At 37.9% G+C, this 19,753-nt stretch overlaps 1 protein-coding gene across 1 annotated transcript in view; it reads left to right on the top strand.

Moving 5' to 3' along the window:
* The window catches only part of chchd3a (coiled-coil-helix-coiled-coil-helix domain containing 3a), a 105,914-nt gene that overhangs the window by 5,923 nt on the left and 80,238 nt on the right, over positions 1 to 19,753 (top strand). The window lies entirely within an intron of this gene.

The raw sequence follows: 19,753 nt of genomic DNA, 5'->3' as shown, positions 1-19,753 counted from the left end.
GTTCACCAATCTACTCTACTTTAATCTACTCTGTTTAATGGGTTTATTTTCTTTATACACACCACATGATCCACTGTGTTCAACTCAACATCAGAGAATTTGTTTACATTACTTGATCTAAAGTAAACACTCTTATAAATAGATTTAAACCAGTGGTGTTTAGTTTACTATTGACGCATAATCCAAATGCTGCGGTTTCACCAGATATATGATGACTGAACATGAAGAACCAGGATAAGTCGTACAGATAACTCTCAATTCTGAAACAAACACAGAAAACATGAGTGAACGGCACAAAAAACGGCAAACAAAAATCACGAGTCAGCAAAATTCACATTGACTTGATCTTATAATAAATCAATATAATTTAATAATAAATAAATAATTAAATCACATATAATAGATCATAAATATAATGTATATGATAAATATAATATATTGATCTTATAATAAATCAATATGATGTAATAATAAAAAAATAAATCCTATATAATAGATAATAAATATAATATATACATTCTATAATAAATTAATATAATAATAAATAAATAAATAATAAAATGATATATAATATATAACAAATATAATGCATATAATAAATATAACATTTTGGTTTTGTAATAAATCAATATAATGTAATAATAAATAAATAATTAAAACATAGGTAATCATATGTAATAAATAATAATAATTATAAAATAATATTTATATATATATATATATATATATATATATATATATATATATATATATATATATATAAAATAAATATATATTATAATTTATATAATAAATAAATCGATCATGTATCTTCCATCAGAAATAGAAATAAATGAATAAATCGCACCATTTCCCTCTGTTAGGGTGACTCGTTAACTTAATCGATGTACTGTAACCCAGACCATGTGATTCTGTCTACGTATCCCACAATAAGGATACAAGGTCTTTATTCTTCTATCCGTGTATCGAGAGCAGACGTGTCCATGGTGTCATATACTGACCGACCTTCATTAAAGCATTGGGATGGATCATTATAGACGAGCAAAAAAGAATTCTGTAATGACCACAAATGTGTGTGTACAGATTTACAGAACTGGAGTATTGATGCACTCTGTGTAAAAATGTGCAGTAAAGCAATAGAGCTTAGAAATAAAACTAAATAAAATCAAGAAAGTAAACATTACATTACATCGATGGACATAATGCAAGTGCGTATTTTCCTAAATAAAATCAGTGCACACTCTCTCTCTCTCTCTCTTTTTATTTTCACGAGAAAATATGTAACATTTTACTAAATAACCATCATTCGAAAACCACTTTAGCTGTTGGAGTTCTTCTGAAATCTTTTCCATAAAACAAAATAAAAATGCCTCTTTCCTTGTTGCCCTAACGGCGCAAAATAGTTCATTAGTCTCTCGGCACAGTGTTTTCAGTGGCGTTTAAAGGTAAATAACATCTTTTTTTAGCTTTTAATCAGCGTAACTTTCTGAACTTTTAGTTGTGTTGATGGAGGATGGAAGAAGCTAGAAAACTCCTCTAAAGCTGGAATAACGAGGCACCTTATAAATTCTCTATTCGTTATTTCTGATGAAGTGCCGATTCTCAAACTTGGACTTGTTCCCCGTGTTTGTGTTTGACTCTAGAAGACGAGGGGATATTATTACCATTGAGATATGTGTTTGGTGTCCATGCTACGCTTCTGTCTCTGTTTTAGAGTAGTGCGCCTCCGATTCTCTGTAATTAACACAAATCCAGTTCCAGTGCGGCGTTATTTTGATGCATCTTTGCAAACTTTCGACAGAAAACCGCAAATAAATTAAAATATAAATCTGTCTATCTATCTATCTATCTATCTATCTATCTATCTGTCTGTCTGTCTGTCTGTCTGTCTGTCTGTCTGTCTGTCTGTCTGTCTGTCTAGACAGACAGACATAGATAGATAGATAGATAGATAGATAGATAGATAGATAGATAGATACACAGGTCATCCTCATTGAATATTTTATACCTGAATGCTAACAGTGTTGATTATTTATCATTACAATTATCATATTTTTTCCCGCTATTTCACACTACACTCATTAACATTCCCCGTTTACATTGATATATTTAAACCCGACACGTCTCCCATGCTCTGCCTTTCATCCGTCTCTGTTTTCGTCAATAATCCCAACATGGAAAATATCTGTACATATCGACAGATTTGAATGAAACACGTATTTACACGTACAGTCTGTGAGATTGTGAGACTACTGTACAATCCCGTGAGATTCCCCCTCCTTTACTTCCTCTCTGGCTTTTACAGAGTTTGACTGACCTTCAGTAAAGCGTTTAATGAAAGCTGTTCATTATTTCTGTCTGCCACTGGACAGGAGTAAAGTATAACTGCTGAACTAAATGATAGCTGATTACACAAGTTAATGACCCTTAACCTAGCGCTTATCCAAATATATACTGCACGCTCGTTCATTCTTGAAGATATTTGAATTAGACTTATATTAGACTTGTAGAACCATTTAATGGCCTCCAAACACAATGATGTCCAGTGACTTGAAGATACGTGGACGCTCCTCCTCCTTCTACGCATCTCAGAATGTTTTCATTCATCACTTTATTCATGTGAAATAGAATAATTCTTTATAGTAGTATTCTTTAAACAGACGTGATTTTAATCTTCTTACATAACAAACGCCACAACGACATTGAAAGCCGGTTTCATTTATTGGTCTAAAGACTTTGTGGGTGTGGTCACGCTGTACGATAAACTGGTCAGGAGGCGCTGCTATCCTGTTACTGGTTGCCATAGCGATAACTTTTTTATCAGTGGGTGGAGTGACTACTATTCTATTGTATTCTTGTGGCTGAAAGAAAAGATTCTGGAGAGAGGATTTGGTGTTTGTGTGTAAAATTCAGCAGCGTTTATCTGCATCATATCATACGAGATGAAGGAGAAGCAGTGTGTGATGTCTGTCATGGGTCACATGACCTCAACTGTCTTTAGTGCCATTGGTCGTCGTGGCGTATTTGCATAAACTTTGGTATGTCAGGTATGCGGACACACCCACATCCATTGTCCAACGCTCACCGTCGCTAATGTATCCAGAACTTGGCATCTATTTTCCTGTCAGAAATCCAGAATAAACACAGATCGCGAATACACAGCCGATAATATCACGGCTCTGTCCTGCGTACTCCTTAAACTGTAAATGCTTCTGATTTCTGTCTCTTTTTACACTATATAGGTTCTAGATGATTTCAACCTTTATCACAATTACAGCAAGAAGATAATAGAAAGTAAGTTATGAGCAGGGGACAAAACTCAATACAATACAATCCTGATTAGAATATTAACCAGAGCATCATATGACCCTGTTGCTGATTTATTTGAGGTAAAGCGTTCACAGAAAACACACAGAATAAGTGGATTTTCTTCAAGTTACCCAATCCACAATATCAGGTTACTGTTACGTCTATGGCTGTTATTGTGGATTTACGACCGCGGGTCTCGTCACGGTGCGGCTTTAAAGATTTAGCGCTTTAATCTTCAAGTGTTACGGAAATAAGAGTACAAGATTGTATTCCGACTCGTTATTAAAATGAAATGGGGAAAAAACGCTAGCTTCAGGGCGGGAGAGTATGATATTTTCCCCAGATAGCCATCGTTCCTAATACGTAAGGGACATCTTCAGGACCATTACGCTATGGATTTACAAAGATTAGATTTCCGTACAGACGGATGCTTTGTTTTTTTCCTCGTTTCTAAAGTTCAGCTGCTCTTCGGGAAATTGAGCACAGGCTCAGGTTTCCTGATATTATGATTTATAGCCATCACCAGGCTGCTAATGAAACTATTCATTCTTACTTGTGTTAATGAATTGATGCTGGAGGTAATTAGGACCTCCATTTAAACTCGTTTTGCCTCCAGGGTCTTGTTTTGTGGGAAAGTTTGTTGTTTTATGTCTACTTATCGTATCCTGTTGTCATAAATATATCTTAGTGAGTGACGGAAATCTATAAGTTATAGTTATAAAGGAGATATTATTGAATATTGTTGTGTGTTTGCTCTGAGAGACGGGTTGGTTTTTTGCTGTGGGCTCATCGTTTCATGGTGAAACCTTTTTAATTTGACTCAGATTCTATTAAAAACATGATTCATGAGCCGACTTGTCCCATATCGCAGTTTAAGCTTGAACGATATTGATTTTTTCCTTCTAGCGCTTCGGCGTCCAAAGAATCTTAATTAGCGATTTAATCAACTGGAACAAGATGAAAAAACGAACGCTAAAAATTCAACCCAAATTCAAACGAATCGCTCGGACGTCGCTGCGCTGGCGAGTTTCTGTACTCGCCCTATCACAGAGATAAAACTGGCAAACTGGCCGAGGAACCCTTTTTTTAGGTTGAAGCGTTAATGTGTTTTGCGATAACTTGCAGAATATCGCTTCTTTTAGATGGAGTGAGTGTAGCAGGAGAGTTTTCTTTCCTTCTGTACAAATTCTAGAATTTTCTTCCCACAACTAAAGTCACTACTGATGGGTTTATTTTTAAAAGTATTTTAACAAGTAAATACAGAGATAATGGGGGGAAAACTACACAGAGAGTAAAATTTCATTGAGATTATCATAAAGTTAATTTATGAATTAAAAGGGAACTAATATTAAGTTAATATGATCAAATTAATAATATAATGACTAATACAGTGGAACCTCAGCATATGAATGCACTCGCTTACGAATTTTCGCCTTAACGGATTATCTGCATTTACATTATTCCTTATGAGAAAATTCGTTTCACAATACAAACCTTTGCCTTAAGAACTCGCCTCCAGAACCAATTAAATTCATTTGCCAAGGTTCTACTGTGAGCAGAGTAAACATCACTGGACACAAATAACAAAAAATTGGATGTTGCAAAAATCTAATGGACAATTATAGAACAATAGAGTTATCTGAAGGTTCCTAAACACTGAATCCATAAAAAAATTATATTCTAGAGAAATAAGAGAAATTTTGCACTAACCAACCTACAGGAAAGAATTTTATTAAGTATAACTTGTGCATAAGTTTACATAACTTAAATTAAATACAATTTCATGTAAGTTTAATTATTTTAAATATAACTTGACACAAGTATAAAGTAGAATTTGTTTGAAGTGCAATTGACTGAAATTTTCCTGAAATAGTTTTACTTTTATGTTTTCTTTGTTACAGTTAAAAAATTAGTTGCAGATAAAATGTTGTATGTGGAACCTGCTAGAAATATAATTAGTTTTAAATTTGATGTTAGTATTAATGATTTTAAGTAAAAATATATAATAAGTTAATAGTTTAACTTACTATAGGTTAATCTAAGTATGGCTTATTTTAAGTACATGTTAATGGAAATATAACTTAAATATTATAATAAATACAAACGTAGATTTATTTATTTATTTGATTAAAAATATAATTAAAATAAGTTAATGTAAGAAAACTATAAGTAACTAAATTAATGTAAGGAGAATTTATTTATTTTAAGTACAAGATAATGTAAGTGTAACATATTTCAAGTGTAGGTTAACATTAACAATACGTAATTACGGCTCATTTTAAAAAGATATATGACTTGAAATTAATCATCTTACATATAATTTTAAATACAAGATAATGCAACTGTAACTTGTTTTAAACATACATTGTTATCCTAAGTTAAAGTATAATTTATGTTAAGTAGAAGTTTGTTATTTTGAACTTTAATTTATTGAAAATTTATTTATTGTTAAATACTGAAATAATTTTGTTTTTCTGAGAAGCGCTGGGAAATATCTTTGTATTCTTTCAGAGTATTTCTGTTCTGTCTATAATACATCATAATAAAAAAAACAGTGTAAAGGGACTGAAATGATGTTGTTACTAAAAGAAAATAAAAAAACTTTTTAAGCTAATCGATTTTTCAAAAAGTTACGACAACCACAGCTTGTTAAGGGAAATGTGTCCAAGCTAAACACTTCACGCTGTGATGATTTAAAGCCTCCGCTAGTTTCCTCTCCTTTTCTTAAGGAAAGGATGCATGGATTTCGCAGAAGTTCGTATGGAAGAAAATGAGAGAGACTAGAACCTTCAAATCTGAAATTTAGCATGCGTTCCTGTTCTGTGGCATTTGGGGTTGATTGTTTTTCCCCCACAGCATGCTGCCTCGAGAATTGCCTCTGGGCACAGCGTGGGTGTCGTTATGTAAATGATTGGGCACGCTGCCCACTACAGGGCTTTGTTGTCTTAACCCTGAATCTAAGAGTATTGCTCTGTGTGCATTTTTTTAACTCCCTCTGGAATACTGGCTGAACCCACGCTCTTATGTTGACAAAGCAATGCTTTTGTTTTCGTCTTTTTCGTCCAGCTCAGCGATCAGCCGCTTTTAAACGAACTAACACATTTTCATGTTGCCTCTAATTAGCTAATTAAAGCTGATAGGCTTTCAGTTAAAACACCTGTTTAATAAAGAGTGTTCTGCTCCTATTTATACACAGCTGCGTTCAGAAAATGGGTTTTGTATTGAATTATGAGTTTGTGCCGCGCTCGCTCTGCGTGACGTTCGTTCCCACGGGTTCCCACTGAGGCCTCGGCAAGCGATCTAACCGACGACGCCGAGTATTTATCGCTCCACAGAACCGCAGGGAACACCAGGTATCGTCTTGCTACTCAAATGCACAGTCAGTGATAAGTATAATTAATAATCAAGATCATTAAATATTAGTATGTATTTCCATAAGAAGACACGCTTAGGCATACAAACGTAGACTCCGGAAACAGATACCTGAGAATTTGTTGGCAATTGATTCAAACAACATTTAATTCTGTTAAAAAATCCAGGTATTAGATCTCAGATAAGCTCATGATCTCATGCATCTGATAAACACTTGTCAGATTGCACCACAAGATGCTGAAGCTTGTGGCCAGAAAAGTGTATAAAAGATAGTAGCTGTAGGCGGGGCTTCTGAGGCTAAAGTTAAACACAGTGACGTAATATAGCGTAAAACTAAACTGTAGCAATTTTAATGCGATGATTATTCACTGTTTAGAGTTCCAGGATTTAGCAATTTTGCTATCGCAGAAATTAACGGAAAATTCGCCGATATTCGTAGGAGCTTGCTAGCAATTTTTTTAAAAATGGCCGACGTTTTTTTCCCCCGCAAGTTTGATCCGAGACACGTCGTGTGACATCACAACTCTGGTTCAGTCATATCTCTCTTTCATTCACGAATGTGGAACATGAGTACAGTGCTCACAGAAACTCATTACATACTGTATGTGTCTTCACTGCTAGGAGTTTAACAGAAGAATCCTGTGCTTGTGATTTCGCCTCCGCAGGTATTTTGCATTGCAGATTTTTTCAAAAGCTGCAGCAAGATCAAACGTTTTTTTGCCCACAACTACAGCAAAACAACTGGAAATCCTGGAGGGACTGAACAATAGCTAATTTGTTGTACAAATATGCAATTATTTATATAAATATACTTAAAAAAGAACAATTCTGAAAACTATGAACAATCATAGAATATTCGCCTGAAGTTAAAAGCTGGGTGATATGATAATAATTATATATATATACACACACACATATATATATAAATGGTAAATATTTTTATTGTGATGTGGAATTACGCCACTTTCCCCCCCAAGAATTTGTCTTTCTAAATAACTGAATGAAACACATTTTCAAATAATGAAATTCATATTTATTATCAGAATATAACTGGGCATTGTTTATTGCACTAGATACTAAAAACATATTTTTTTAACTTATTCATAAGTTAAGAATTTAGTGAATTCTTGAAAGATAATTCTTGTTATTTTGGAAAAATATTCCTATCCTCCCTATAAGTTCTCTTGAAGTTTTCCTTCATGGAGAGTCACTAATTTGACTAACGTTTGTTTAATTTACTTACAATTTAGTGAACATTTTGTGATGTTCAGTCATTTCATATTAATGACGTGGAAGAACAGGATCCAGACGAGATCCAAAAGTCGAGACTAAATAATTCCAGCTATTCAGAAAAGAGAAAAAAGTTGTAGGAGAAGACATTAGAGTGTGGTTATAGTAGCTGATGCGCTGCAGTGGCTGAGCTGCACTATTGGAATTGTTGGTGCTCTTGTTGTCATTTTGTTGTTTGCCGCTCTCTGTGAGCTTTACCGTTTATGGAGTTTTGTTAAATGTAATTCAGCTGTGCTGTGAAGAAGCTTGATCATTTAAAGCTGATGCATTTATCAACGTAGGTGAATGAATACAAGGACAATCAGCGACACTTTTGGAAACAGAGCGGTAATTTTCTTGGATTGGCAAAAAATAAATAAATTCAATGTTTAAGTTCTTTGCTAAATTTCATTGATTGATAAATGAGGCCCATTAATACAACATTTACATTTATGGCCTTATCCAGAGTGACCTACTGGGCAGTTGAGGGTTAAGGGCCTTGCTTATGTACCCATCAGAGGCAGCTTGATGGTCCTGGGATTTGAACACACAACCTTCTGATCAGTTGTCCCACACTTTAACCACTAAGCTACAACTTACTGTCAAAAATAATACAAAACAATATATAACTTGAATGTAGTTCTACTCAGGACAAAATGGACTAATAAATTCATTATCTAGCCCACAGGACCAGTACAAGCTCCAGTTTGATGCCCAGTCCTATATTTTCGGTTGCCTGGAAACCTGAAAATGTGATGTACAACAAACTAGTACATTGATTTATGTGCATTAATACAGACTAGGAGACTAGGAGAAATGAACAAGTTGATAAATTTCCAAGAAGAGAACGGTTATTAGTATTGTAGATCAATTTTCTAACATAGCACATCAATGCTTGTGCCTTCATGAAGAAAAATAAATAAATAAATAAATAAATAAAAAATCGCTAAGTCATTGATCTGTGGTGTTGTCTCATTGCATCCCATCTAATGTACGATATTATCCAGAGCTGTCTCCGTCACCTGATCCTGAGATCCTGAGAACTTCCACTCTGGAGATTAAAGTTGCATGACAAAGTACCGAGCCAGTAAATAATGTGTAATAACAATGATTACCAAAAAAACCCCGCTAAAAGCTCCAGCGCCACGTCGTCATTATCTCCACAAAGTGAACTTCCTGACAGCGCTGTTATTTGCAAGATAGTTAGCAGTGTTGAAAACACCGAATTAATGAGCGCGGAAGACCTCAGAGCTCTGCGGCTTATATCACCTCATGACTCATCATTTTCTATCATACATATGGATGTGTTTGTGCTTCCGAGAGCGATAAGGAGAAGTCTTTTTCATCCTCTGATGATGCGCAATGCTCAGTATTGAGGGTTCGAGAAGTTATTTAAGTGTGTACGCCTAATATCTACCAGCGTTTAAATATAGAGTGATGTCACAGTGCATTAATCCCCATTTCACCAAATTAGTGTGATTTAGTTATGTGTTATTTGGGATGTTCAAAAATAGCTTTGTTTTTGTTCAATGCATCTGTTCAGTATGCTAAAAGTATAAGAACATTTTTTAAACGATTCTCATAAAACTGCAGTTAATTCTTTTATGTTTATGGGTTGTTTATGGAAAGCACTTTCTGTAGCTGCTATATAAGAAAACATTATTATTAAGCATTTATATTTATATACAGTTCTCAAAAAATTACTGCCGCAAGCTTAAACGTTAGCTTAATTATTATTATTATTTAAAAAAAAATAATCTACGGAATTTAATGCTGCTTTCAACACAAGCACCTTTGTTTTGTTTCACTTCACAGAGGTTTGATGTCATATCCTGACCTACAAGATATCTTGCTTTTTATTTTTTTATCCGACTGAACGGGAAAAAACATTGACTTCCACCTTTAAATGAAAGGTTCTTTTTGTTAAGAAAATAATGTTCCATAAAACTTAAGAAGTGAAATATCTGGACATGGAAACTGATCTACTGTAAAATCAGCTTCGGTTCTGTTAACATGTGAACTACATGTGCTAAGGTGTAGCTTGTATCACTATTATAAAGAAATTAGAAATGGCCTAGTCAAGGATGCCACCATGCTTAAAAGTCTGAATAATGGTACATCATTATGATTACATCATCAGGCCTCTCGAACCGTTTTTCATGATAAATGCTACTAGGGTGGAAGGTTCCTTTCTGAACCGCCGATAGCATCAGACACCTGTTTCTGAAGAACTCATAAATCAAGTCTTCCAGCCTGAGGTGGTTTGACTGACATGGCAGATGGCCAATCACAGACTTGCTAGGTTAGTCACTGAAAACTTTCCCAGACAAATCTGTCTTAGGTTTTGTTTTGGTTTCTCTGGTATCTCCATTGTTTTTGGTTTCCACTGTATATCCATGGGGCTTTCTCTGGCAGCTCCGTGGTTTTTGGTTTCCATGGTATCACTGTGGGTTTTTCTCTGGTGTCACTATGGGTTTTTCTCTGGTGTCACTATTGGTTTTTCTCTGGCATCTCCATGGGTTTTTCTCTGGCATCTTCATGGGTTTTTCTCTGGCATCTCCATAGGGTTTTCTCTGATATCACCGTGGATTTTCCTACGGCATCTCAGTGGGTTTTTCTCTGGTGTCACAATGGGTTATTTTCTGGTGTCACTATGGGTTATTCTCTGGTGTCATCATGGGTTTCTCTCTTGTCTCCATAGTTTTTTCTCTGGTATCTCCATTGTTTTTTTTCTCTGGTATCACCATGGGTTTTTCTCTGGTATCGCCATTGTTTTTTCCCTGGTATCACAGTGGGTTTTTCTCTGGTGTCACCATGGGTTTTCCTCTGGCATCTGGTTTTCCTCAGGTTTTTCTTTGGTGTTGCCATGGTTTTTGTTTCCCTGTAATCCCCAAGTTTTTTGGTTTCCATGGGTTTTGCCATGGGTTCTGTTATTCAAAGGTCTTTTTAAATATACTACAATAAGACCATTTGTGGCTTTTTCCCAGGGAACTATGGAAAGAAAGAATGTCTAGATTTAAAAGGACTTCAGTTTAGTTTTTAGACCTTTCTAATGGATCACTAGTTCAAACTTTGTGCAAACTTTTATTCGTTTTATTCTGCCATTGCCATAGTTTTAGTTTCCCCGGTATCACTATGGTTTTGTTTTTTCTGGTATCTCCTTGGTTTTGTTTTTTCTGGTATCACCATGGTTTTTAATTTCCACTGTATTACCATGGTTTGATTTTCCTAGTATCTCCATGGCTTTTTTTCCCCTGATATCTCAATTGTTTTTGGTCTCCCTGGTATCACCCTGGGTTTTGACTTTCCTTTTATCTTCATGTTTGGTTTCCATTGTATCACCATGGGGTTAGTTGCCCTGTTATCTCCATGGTTTGACTTCCCTGGTATCTCAATTGTTTTTGGTCCCCATGGCCTCACCATGGGTTTTGGCTTCCCTGTAAACTCTATGATTTTGGTTTCCCTGTAATCTCCTTGTTTTTTCCTTTTCGTGGTATCACCATGGTTTAGGTTTCCCAGGTCTCTCCATGGTCTTTGGTTTCCCAGACAAATCTCATAGTTTTTTTTTTTCAGTCCAGTGACTACATTCTGCTCAGTAACACTCTCTTTCAAGGTCATTGTGTTCAAAGTTTTTTTCCCACTGAGTGTTGAGAGCCAATCAGTGTACTTCAGATTCAGAAAAGAAGAAGACCGTCTGAAGCCGAGATCCTTACAAAAGTAATCATTAGATGTTTATGAGGTACCAGTGTCCAAACAACATAATAATCTAAAGAAAAGTTTTAGGCAAAGTCGGTGACTGTATACTCCTCTGATAAAAGGGGGAGAGAATTTTCGAAAGCGACTAGCGTGATGGTGTTGATCTTCTACATTCTTCTTTCCACATCATTATCCAAAACCACCATAAAAAAAGTGAAAAAAAATTCTACCACTCTGCTTTTATCCGTAGTCTCCAAGTGCATGAGATGAGAAGCAGGGTCTGTTCTCGCTCAGCGTGCGAGTCACCTGACCACATCAAACATAATGAGACGGCTTCTTGTTAACGAGACACAGATCAGCTTAATGAGCTTAGCCACAGAGACGCTCACACTCTCGTTCTCTCTTCTCAATTTCTTACCAGCCAATTTCTTCTCTCCCTGTTTCTCTCTCTCTCTCTCTCTCTCTCTCTCTCTGTCTCTCTCTCTGGCTGTCTTGCTTTATTTTACTCTTTTCTCACCCACTTATAGTTGACAGATCTTTCATTTTGGCTGTGCGATGCGTCAGGAGACTTTTATAGTGTATAGTTTTATTCATATAGGCTGCTTTAAAGCATGTGTTAAAGCTGTCAGTTTTTGGACAGACATTGTCTCAAGTTTTCATTTCAGATCGGTGAATAAAAAGAGCAGAAAGGTTGAACTGTTAAATAAAAGAAAAAGGTAAACATCAGGTAACCTGTCAGTCCTGGAAGTTCAGTACAAGCAGGTGACATTTTCCCTGTCTGTGTCGCCCTTCTCTGGCTGCCAGCTTAATATCCACAGGTCATGACCTTAATGAGGCGAATTGATTATGTGTGCCCACGAGTGCCGGGCTCTCTGAGACCGGGCCTGTCTCGAAAATCAAGGCAGGAGTCGCCGGGTGAGCTGATTAGATGGCGGCCGAGGTTGATCCTCCCACAGCTTTTCTCTTCACCATAAATATTCATACACAGAGCCCACGCACCTCTCGCCATTACGCGCTAATTACCTTTTTTCAAGATCACTAGCAGGTTCAGCAGGGAGACACAAAAATGCATTAAAGACACACTCATGCAGCCGTTGCCTGTAATGAAATAATCCCCTCACGCCGTATCTGAACTGCACATTAAAGCGCCATATTGTGTCTCGTCATGGTTTAATCGGTGTGCTTATGTCCTAATCAGCAGATTGTGTCACCTGCATCATCAGTGCATACATCAGTGCATAGTCTTCTCATTAGCCCAGATTGCAAGCCGGTTCATTCAGATAATTACAGCAGCCCTAATTAGGAATCTGTTGTGCAAAGGTCTTTTTAAATATACTACGGTAAGACCATTTGTAGCTTATTTCAGGAAACTATGGAATTTTTAACCTTTTAGACCTTTCTAATGGAGCACTAGTTATGTGCAGACGTTAACTCATTTCAATCTGCCGTTGCCATGGCATCACTATGGTGTTTGGTTTCCCTGGTATTTCTGTTTTGTGGTTACTTTGGTATTTCTATGTATTTTTGGTTTTCCTGGTTTCTCCTTGGTTTCTGGTTTTTTTGGTATTTCCATGGTTTTCCCCTAGTATCTTCATGATTTTTCTTTCCCTGGTATCTCCATGGTTTTGTTTTTTTCTGGGATCACTGTGGTTTTTGTTTCCCTGGTATCTCCATCCATTTTTGGTTTCCCTTGTTTCTGCTCGGTTTCTGGTTTCCCTGCTATCTCCATGGTCGTAACAGGGTAACAATGGATACCCTGGAATCGCCATGATTTTTGGTTTCCCTGGTATCTCCATATTTTTTTTTTTGGTATCTACATGCATTTTTGGTGTCCCTGATATCTCCATATTTTTTTTTGGTATCTACATGCATTTTTGGTTTCCCTGGTATCTCCATATTTTTTTTTTGGTATCTACATGCATTTTTGGTTTCCCTGGTTTCTCCTTAGTTTCTGGTTTCTCTGGTATTTCCACAGTTTTCCCTTAGTATTGGCATGAGTTTTGGTTCCCCTGGTATCTCTATGGTGCTTTTGTTTCCATTGTATCTCTATGTTTTTTGGTTTCTTTGGTATCTCCATGCATTTTTGGTTTCCTTGTTTTCTTCTTGGTTTCTGGATTCTCTGGTATTTCCACAGTGTTCCCCTTAGTATTGGCATGAGTTTTAGTTTCTCTGGTATCTCCATGGATTTTGGAATGGCCATGGTTACCCTGGTATGGCTGTGCTTTGCAGACATGTCCATTGTTTTTCTGGTATCCTTGATATCACCACAGGGTCCCTGGTGTGGTCATGGTTACCCTGCTACCCCGTGGTCTCTCTCTTATCACGTGGCTAGTGTAATACAACAACACAAGCTAAATAAACACAAAAAAAGCCCACAAAAACATTTGATTTAACTGCTGTCTCTTTTCAGCAAACACTTCTACTCAAGAGCATCACTGGCTGATTCATATGGTCCCCATGATACTTCACTTCTGCATAAAGAAAAACGCCTCTCAAACTTCGTGTTGCTTACTTTTATTTTGATCACCGTCAACTACCTGCTCTGCCTCCTTTCACTCTTTAACACAAGCAGCTTATTAAAAAACGAGGATCTTCTGTTCATTGTGTCACACTCGCGGTCACCCGACCGACGTCTAGGTCACGACATAAACCCATCATGAGAGACTAAGCTGATCTAGCTGATCAGTTAAACAGAATGATGACCACGACATGAACGTAAACGTAAACCTGCAGATCAACACGACTGCTTGGAATGTCTGCATATATGTAGGGTGGAAAGGTGGTGCAGATAAAGGAAGCATTTCCAGATCAGGATTAGCACCAAGAGGAAGAGAAAAGCTCGAAGACCTGGGCTTTTTGATATGCCTGGAAGCTTCTTTATGCAGGTGGGAAGGTGTTCCGACTCGTTTAAGCCGGAGCGTGAGGAAGCGGTAATGTCCCAGATTACCCCTCCCTCCTCTCAGGTCCTGAGGTTAATGAAACTTCTGATGAGAAGCGCAATTTGCCTCTGTCTATTATCTCCTCGCCCAAGAGCTACTCCGCAGGTTTCTTTTAATGCCGATGCGAGCCAGACATGGAGAGAGGAAATATCAAAAGATGATGAGTTTTTAATCTTTTAACATTTACATGTCACAGGAGTGACATAGAGCCCTGGACTGCTAATGTCATTCTGGAAAATAGGCGTGACCTACAGAGGACTCCTCAAAGCTCTGAGATTCGCAGAATTACCGCATTAAGAGTTTTTCTCTCTCTCTCTCTCCCTCCCTCTTTGAATCTTCTCCTCCTTGTCCACCTCTCGGCTTTCTTCTAAGTCCGGAGATTAAGTTTATAATAAGAAACAGGAGCGTAAATGAGCGGGAGACGGACTGAAAGGTTTAAAAGTATGTAGAAGTCTGCCGAAGACCGAAGGATGGATAGGGTATCGTGTTACGTTAATCGCTTTGTGAAGTTTAAAATGCGTCTTATCCTTTTCTCTGCCATTACGTCTTGCAGCTCTACTTTTATCTCCTGGTGATTTTGAAAATCCCAGCTCATACTGGTTTAATGGTTCAATGATCACAGAATCAAGCGTTTGACATGGCCTTCCCGGTTCCTTGACCTGAACCTCATTGAACTCCTGAAGAGTCTAGAGGAGTCGATCTGGAAAAAAAAAATTGAAGACTGATGTCTGATTCTTTGCTCTGTATCTTTATACTCATTAAGCATTACAGACTCAGTGCCTAAAGGGATGTGGAATATAATACTAATACTAATCGCGGGGATGGCAGAAATTTTGATGCTTGCAGTTTTGTTACAAGGAGTAAATTTACTTCAATTAATTTTTATTCCTAGTCTGTTTCTAATTAGCGAAAATGGGGAAAAAGAGAGGATTAGCCAGAGAGGCAACCAAGAGCAGGAGTGTAATGCTCACTGTGATGCTACCACTACCTGCATGCTTCACTATGAGGAAGAGATACTTCTCTTATATACCGTAATAGAGAAAAGAAAACCGGAAGTCTTCCAGAACGGAAATTGTTGCTGCTTCTGTGCTTGTTGACTATCCCATTCCCTCTTTTGCTGTTTTAATAAGTTCCACTCTTTTCTGGGAATAGTTTGGAGCGTGACTGTAAGGATTTGTGTTTAATCAGATCTCCACAAGAGCATTAGTGAGATCAGACACTGATGTTGATGAGGCTCCAGTTCATCCCAAAGGTCTTCAGTGGGGTCGAGACAGATCAGAGTCAGTGCTCCGTGCAGGACATTCGAGATCTTTTCCCATCCAACCTTAACCTCCACAGCATGTCTTCATGGAGCTCTGAGCTTTGTGCACAGGGGCATTGTCCTGCTGGAACAGGGTTTCTGTGCTGTAGAGAGAATTTTCCTTCACAGGTGCTTCAAAACAGGAACCTCATGTGGGTGTGATGGTCAGGGGTGCACATACTTTTGGTCCAGTTGGATGGAATGTTTTGTAGTAATAATAATAAACAATAAAAGATGCACAGAAGGAAATATAAACGAGGCGCAATATGTTCGTATATCAGATTTTGTAATTTTTGTGTTGTAGATTTTCTCAGAAACTCTACGCTTCTCTCATGATGTGATTAATTGCAGGATCGTAGCTCCACGCCTCTGAGAGCTCACAAAAAACCCAACAAAATATACCAGGTGATGTGTAGAATATTACCGAGTGAAAACTCTGACACCGGAGGCGTTTCTCTGTCTCCTGTCTTTCCTCAGCCTCCATTAGCTGTTCCTCAGGTTTATATTAGAAGGCCACTGACTCGGCCCTGACTTTGTAGCAGTAATAAGTGTCAAAAGTGTCACGCTACCTTCTCTGTCTCGCGCTCTCTCACCAGCTAATCTCTTTCTCTGGAAGTGATGGGAATTGTGGTGAAGTGTTATGCACCGAGCCATCAGGAGCGCGTTTGAGAAGAGTTGCTTTTCTCAACTCTCCATCTGGTGGTGTGTTTTTTTTGTTTGTTTTTTTTTTCTTTTTTTCTTTCGATCTTTTTTGATGGTGTTACTGAACCATTTTTTTTTTTTGTTGTTGTTGTTTTGTTTTTCCGAACAGATTAAATCTCCATCTGGTGCAGCGCTCATGAATTATTAAAATCACAGACTTGTTCATTCCTGAAGATTTAGCTGCGGTTTGCTGTAATTAAACTGCGTTTTGCCGCTTGTGGGCGTGGCCTGTTCGGAGGCGAGACGTCAAAAAGCAAAATCTAGGCTTTCTACTCAATTCAGAAAATCAGAAACATGTGTTATGTTGTAGCCACAAAGATGTGCATTTTCTTACTTTCTTTGGTTTAACAGTTGCTGAGTACAGACAGGAACCTTTAAAATGTTGTAGGAATAAAAACTTCAGCATGGCATGTGGCTGAGAAACTGGTCTTCAAAAAGATTGCCTAAGCCCAACTCCAGACCCTGACTCCAAAACCTGACTTCAAACCCTAACCCCTAAATCGTAAATCCTAACCCTAATTCCAAACCCTGACCCTAATCCTAACCCCTAAATCGTAAATCCTAACCCTAATTCCAAACCCTGACCCTAATCCTAACCCCTAAATCCTAATTCCAAACCCTGACTCCAAACCCTGACCCTAACCCTAACCCCTAAATCCTAATTCCAAACCCTGACCCTAACCCTAACCCCTAAATCCTAATTCCAAACCCTGACCCTAACCCTAACCCCTAAATCCTAATTCCAAACCCTGACCCTAACCCTAACCCCTAAATCCTAACTCCAAACCCTGACCCTAACCCTAAACCCTAATTCCTAATTCCAAACCCTGACCCTAACCCTAACCCCTAAATCCTAATTCCAAACCCTGACCCTAACCCTAACCCCTAAATCCTAATTCCAAACCCTGACTCCAAACCCTGACCCTAACCCTAACCCCTAAATCCTAATTCCAGACCCTGACCCTAACCCTAACCCCTAAATCCTAATTCCAAACCCTGACTCCAAACCCTGACCCTAACCCTAACCCCTAAATCCTAATTCCAGACCCTGACCCTAACCCTAACACCTAAATCCTAATTCCAAACCCTGACCCTAACCCTAACCCCTAAATCCTAATTCCACACCCTGACTCCACACCCTGACTCCACACCCTAACCCCTAAATCCTAATTCCAAACCCTGACCCTAACCCTAACCCCTAAATCCTAATTCCAAACCCTGACCCTAACCCTAACCCCTAAATCCTAATTCCAAACCCTGACCCTAACCCTAACCCCTAAATCCTAATTCCAGACCCTGACCCTAACCCTAACCCCTAAATCCTAATTCCAAACCCTGACTCCAAACCCTGACCCAAACCCTAACCCCTAAATCCTAATTCCAAACCCTGACTCCAAACCCTGACCCTAACCCTAACCCCTAAATCCTAATTCCAAACCCTGACCCTAACCCTAACACCTAAATCCTAATTCCAAACCATGACCCTAACCCTAACCCCTAAATCCTAATTCCAAACCCTGACTCCACACCCTGACTCCACACCCTGACTCCACACCCTGACTCCACACCCTGACTCCACACCCTAACTCCACACCCTAACCCCTAAATCCTAATTCCAAACCCTAACTACAAACCCTGACCCTAACCCTAACCCCTAAATCCTAATTCCAAACCCTGACTCCAAACCCTGACCCAAACCCTAACCCCTAAATCCTAATTCCAAACCCTGACCCTAACCCTAACCCCTAAATCCTAATTCCAAACCCTGACTCCAAACCCTGACCCTAACCCTAACCCCTAAATCCTAACTCCACACCCTGACTCCACACCCTGACTCCACACCCTGACTCCACACCCTGACTCCACACCCTGACTCCACACCCTAACTCCACACCCTAACCCCTAAATCCTAATTCCAAACCCTAACTACAAACCCTAACTACAAACCCTGACCCAAACTCTAATCATAGAAAAAACATATTTTTATTTCTATTGCATTTTATGAGGTAGAGACAAAATCGTGCCTTTTCTTATGTTTTAAAGTTTTATGAATAAAAACCTCTCGTCATGTGACTGAGAAACCGGCCATGTGTCATGTGAATGATTTTCCAATATGGGAAAATTTACTAGCCATTACAAAACACTGGAGACTCCCTACACATCTCCTTATACAGCTTCACCTCGGCATCAGTTAAAATAATGCATTATTTATTGTGTAGGTTACATGGAGCAAGTTGTTACTGCTGTAGTCATCGAGAATCGAAATGGAGGATTCATCACCGCTGTGTTATAGCAAAATATATTTATGATGTATTTATAGTCGACTGTAATATTATTCTAAAGTTGGTGCCTGTTGTCACTTACGCTACAGCAGCTATAAACTTTTCATTCCCTCACACGTCTCTCTTTATCCTCTCTCACACTGTATAAGAGATAAACAATAACTCGGCTTGTCCATTTCTAAACATTTATAAAGTTAGCATGTCCATTACGGTTACGGTTCTCACTCTGGTTCCATCATTAAGTCTTCCACCGGGCCAAAACGAGATCTCTGATGTATGTTTAAAAACATAGCAGACGTGTGAGGAGTTGGAGTGAGGAGTAATGAGGTTTTAATGGCAGCGTGACTCTTTTACTGCCTCCAGTACAACACGCTTCACACAATTTCACTCTGTTTTCTCTTTCATTTCAGAGTCACACATTTATTTACTGCCTTTGTCCTTTTCCTGCTCACAAACGTCCTCTCTTTCTTTCTTTCTTTCTTTCTTTCTTTCTTTCTTTCTTTCTTTCTTTCTTTCTTTCTTTCTTTCTTTCTTTCTTTCTTTCTCTCTCTCTCTCTCTCTCTCTCTCCCTCTCCCTCACTTACTTACTTCCCTTCCTTCCTTCCTTCCTTCCTTCCTTTTCTTTAATTTTTTTAATCTTTAATTCCTTCCTTTCATTCATTCATTCATTCATTCATTCATTCCTTTCATTCATTCATTCATTCATTCATTCATTCTTTCCTTTCATTCATTCATTCATTCATTCTTTCTTTCTTTCTTTCTTTCTTTCTTTCTTTCTTTCTTTCTTTCTTTCTTTCTTTCTCTCTCTCTCTCTCTCCCTCTCCCTCACTTACTTACTTCCCTTCCTTCCTTCCTTCCTTCCTTTTCTTTAATTTTTTTAATCT

Source organism: Hemibagrus wyckioides, linkage group LG19 (genome assembly GCF_019097595.1).
Source record: "Hemibagrus wyckioides isolate EC202008001 linkage group LG19, SWU_Hwy_1.0, whole genome shotgun sequence".
Lineage (NCBI taxonomy): Eukaryota > Metazoa > Chordata > Actinopteri > Siluriformes > Bagridae > Hemibagrus > Hemibagrus wyckioides.
The sequence above is the reverse complement of the archived record's forward strand: the minus strand, read 5'-3'. Positions and strand labels throughout refer to the sequence as shown.